General features: G+C 37.1%; 1 long non-coding RNA gene across 1 annotated transcript; it reads right to left on the bottom strand.

Annotated features, from left to right (window-relative positions):
- Window positions 1–658: 658 nt before the first annotated feature.
- Window positions 659–2553, bottom strand: LOC110366701. Its single transcript, XR_004928146.1, has 3 exons — window positions 2383–2553; window positions 910–967; window positions 659–737 (listed from the first exon to the last, which is right to left on the bottom strand). It is a non-coding gene; the product is annotated as an uncharacterized LOC110366701 (long non-coding RNA).
- Between the last annotated feature and the right edge of the window lie 1825 nt (window positions 2554–4378).

Below are 4378 nucleotides of genomic sequence, written 5' to 3'. Positions count from 1 at the left end.
AATCATTTTGTTTTTAGCCAACTTTGAAAAGGTTGAACTGCATCTGAGGTTTATAATGTCTACAATGTTTCATATTTTCATATTTTAACTTACAAACAAATCTGAGCATGTGGCCATATCACAGAAGAATAGCAAATTCTTTAAAAATAGACTCAGACAAGAATAAATCAAAAGGTGTGCCACTTAAGATTTTTTTTTTTTATATATAACGAGGTTTACTTTTCATGTGTCCTCCGTCATGATAAAATACATTTTAAAATCTGTTACATTATATCAAAAAAACTAAAAGATGCTTTCTCCAATCTATCCATCATTATACAAGCCTATAGTCTGAGTAGTGCAATAGCCATTGACTCACAGGCGCATCATTACTGGAGCACACTTAAATCCTTATGCAATAATAATGGACTGATTATGTGTACTAGAGTACGATGGGTCATCCACAGCCACTGTGTTTAATAAAAACCAGACCTTACTAATATGAGGTATTCTGGCAACACATTTTCCTGCTCTCAATCTGAATTCCTTCTGATGTCTTCAACCTCACCAGACAAATCTTTATAAACCAATAGTCAGGGAGAAGATCCTTGCTCTACCTTCTGGGGTGGCCACCATGTTAAGCATTCATACCTCAGTTATGGAAATTCATTGTTATCATATCCCAGCACTGCTTGACTGTTTTTCTTTCCAGTCTTTTTATATACCATATTTCAGCATCTAACAGATTAATGCCACTGCTGTGATCAATGGGAAGTAAAGTTGTACAAAAAAAGAAAAGAATTATTTATACATACACACACTAATCTGGGTAGAATTTTTTTGAACGCTTAAGAGTAGTAGCTTACATTGGGTAAAAAAGGCCAGTGCATGGAGATTTAGAATAAAAAAAAAAAAAAACTCTGTTCTTACCCACAGTTTTCCATCTGTAGCGCACATTGCAATACAGCTCATGTTGGAATCAGCTGAGCTAAAAAAACAAAAAAAAACAAAAACACACAGCTCAATGTTTCTAATGCATTACTTCGGCATCAGACAGACTTGCAACAACCTAATAAGACAATTCCCTGTTTGTTTCATCTGTGGACTTCAACGATATCTGTTTGCCGCAGATATCCTTGATGTCTACAGATGGTTTTTCCAGACCAAGCAGCAATTATTATCCTGGGAGTGCTAGGAATCTCAGAGATGCTACACATAAAAAAAAGGGAAATCATTTTCACCTGGTGCAGCAGGAGGAAAAAGTTTTCCAGACTTAAGACAAGACCTATGTCAAGGTTTTTGGAGGTTCCCAGCTGCAATCTCCAATTTAACTGTGGCATTCGCACACATTTTCTTTTTAAAAGTTAACACGGTTTGTTTTCCTGTTGTTTAGAAGTCATAAGTTTAATACTGCTCAGAAATGTTACATCAGACCTCTTTACGTCTTCAATGGGTGATTACAGAGACAATTTTCCCCTGAAACAAAAATGGATTCCAGTTACACCTTAATGTCCCTTGTGGATACAATTATTTTTTTTCTGGCCCTATGTTCTATCGTATGCTTATTTGTTGTGCTTAAATGCATAATCTGTTAAAAAAAAATTAAAAATGTGGCCGACAAATGTAAATATATTTGTACAGAGTAACGAGGGTTAGGTAACTGACACTTATCACAAGGTACTAAAAAAAAAAAAAAAAAGTAGGGTTTTGGCGTATAATTAAACTCATATAGTCTTTCATACATTTTAAATTACCATTCTGGAGAAATTGGAGCATTTTCCTGTGTAAACACACACACACAATGAAAAACTCATTGAACCACAACTCTGTTGGACAACCCTTCTATTGAAATATACAATACCCTTAAACATCTCAGAACCTGTATATTTTGATTTCACTTTTATTGAAAACAAGTGTATTTGTATTCCTAAATTTCTCTCTGTGCCACATATGAAACAACAGGGACCAAGTTGCATAATAACGTGAAGATGCACAGTATTAAAATCTACATTTGACATGAACCACAACAAATCAACTTCAATCATATTAACCTTTGCAGCCTACTGTTTAGGATGATATACACACTTAATTGAAGTGTCCTTCCAAATTTTCCAAAACGTATTTTCTAAGTCTTTGTGTGGGACCTACCCAATTAATTTGGCTAGTCTTGGAAAATGAGTGGCTGTCATTCAGGTACTACTTTGTACAGTGTGGGTTGTTCCCACCAAGTCTTACAGTAATAAATAAAATGTGCTTATTTTGCTTAATATTGAGTGAATTCATGAAAATAATGGGGCTTTATTGTGTATTTATGAAAAATAATAGGGTTCTATGCTGTAAGTGGGACCCGAGGGCTGTGTTTAATTGTGGCAAAAATGTATTAATCTTAAAAATGACACTTACAAAGTAGTCACTGGTGGAATTAAACAGGCGTTGAAAACGACAGGGTCATGGCAAGTAAATCAGATCCAGAGCAGAGGAAACCAGTGGAGAACAATGAGAATCGGTGAGCTTATTTACTGACGCAGGGGTGGGGAAATGGCAAGCAAACCAGAGGAGCTAATTAGGCGAAAAGAGGAGCAGCTGAGGCAGAGTGAAGGCAGGGCAGCTGAAGGAGGCAGACTAATCAACCAGAACAGAGCTCAACAGACACACAAGACATCTATGAGGAAACGTATACAAATTCCAAACTTTAAATAAACTAGGAAGCTAAACATAGAACTAATATGGAAAGCAGCTATCTATCAAAAAAAAAAAAAAAAACTGCAGGGGGTGACCAAAGTGCTGCACATTAAAACAAGGTTAAAAAAAAAAAACATACATAACATACACATCAAAGCCAAAAATCAGTTTCACAGCAAGAGTATTTTAAAATGCCATACACAACAAGATCGCAGTGTATTAAAAGTCAGGGAATAAAGATGCAATTTTAAAAGAGATTTAAAAACAAGAGAAGAGGAGGCCTGTCTGATACGCAATGGTATATTATTCCACAACTTTGGAGCTTCAACAGCAAATGCTCCATCACCCTTAAGCTTCAGCCCAGTTTTAGGGACTGTCAGCGGCAGCCGATCAGCTGAACTAAGGGATCGGGCTGGGCAGTAAGGCTGAATCAGCTCACATAAATATGGTGGAGCAAGGTTGTTCAAACATTGAAAATGTTGAATATAACAACAGCTTAACATTAATTCTGTTTCGCACAGGGAGCCAGTGAAGGGATGCCTGGATGGGACTCATATGCTTGCGCCTATGGGTCTGAGTTAACAAACGAGCGGCAAAGTTCTGTACAAGTTGTAGATGGGCAAGAGAGGTCTGGCTAATACCTATACACAGTGCATTACAGTAATCAAGACGATAAAAGCATGGACTAGTTTCTCCAATGTCTATCTAAGATTGATTTCACCATTGCTATTTTGTGCGGTTCTTAAAACGTGTCTGAGTAACACTACTGACCTCTTTCTAAAATTTAAAATTAGAGTCAAACTTTATCCCCAGATTGGTGTGACATTCCCTGAGCTAAAATGACAGTGAGCCAAGATCTACATTTGGGGAGGGACAGCAACTCTATCCAAACAATATACATTATGTCTTGTTTTCATTTAGCCTAAGAAAGTTAAAAGAAAGCCATGGTTTATTGTCTTTAAGCCAGTGTGTGAGTTGCTGGACAGTGTTTTTTTTTTGCGCCGAGGGGCAATAGAACTGGCAATCATCAGCATAACAGTGAAAGAAAATGCCACATTACTTAAAAACAGAGCCCATGTGGAGTAGGTAGAAAACAAATAAAAGAGGGCCGAGGATTGACTCCTGAGGGACCCCATGTGGTAAAGGAGCTATGTACGACATAAAGTTGTCGATTTCTACACAAAAACTCCTTAGTTAGGTAGGACCGAAACCAATTAAGGTCAATAGCCCTAATGCCTACTCAAAGCTCAAGACGAGAGATCAAAATACTGTGATCAACAGTATCGAATGCAGCAGACAAAGACTACTGTTAATGATCTGAAGTACACTTGGTCCAACAGTAGCAAGTACCTCTGCACTAATGAGTGCAGGGCAATTGAAATGACATGACAAACCCCAAATGGCAAAAAATAACAACAGAGTATGGCAAGCTATTTTAGGACACAATAAACAGCAGAGAAATGGTAAAAACACACATACAAAAGAAAAACAAGACCCAAACACTTGGGAATCATGGCAGCAGGAGGAGGGAATGTGAGCAGAATGTAATGTAGAGAATATGGTGCTTGGCTCATGAGTAGGCCAATGCTTTTCTCTCTGTCCTGTTATGTTACAAAGCTGTTCAAACTCATTGTAGTATTTTATGACATTTACCATATTAGCTTATTAATACTCTAATTGGAAGGTTTGTTGTTGTTGTTGTTGTTGTTGTTTTTCA

Source organism: Fundulus heteroclitus, chromosome 24, assembly GCF_011125445.2.
Source record: "Fundulus heteroclitus isolate FHET01 chromosome 24, MU-UCD_Fhet_4.1, whole genome shotgun sequence".
NCBI classification, from domain to species: Eukaryota; Metazoa; Chordata; class Actinopteri; order Cyprinodontiformes; family Fundulidae; genus Fundulus; species Fundulus heteroclitus.
Note: the sequence above shows the minus strand (reverse complement) of the source record. Positions and strands in the feature narration are given on the sequence as shown.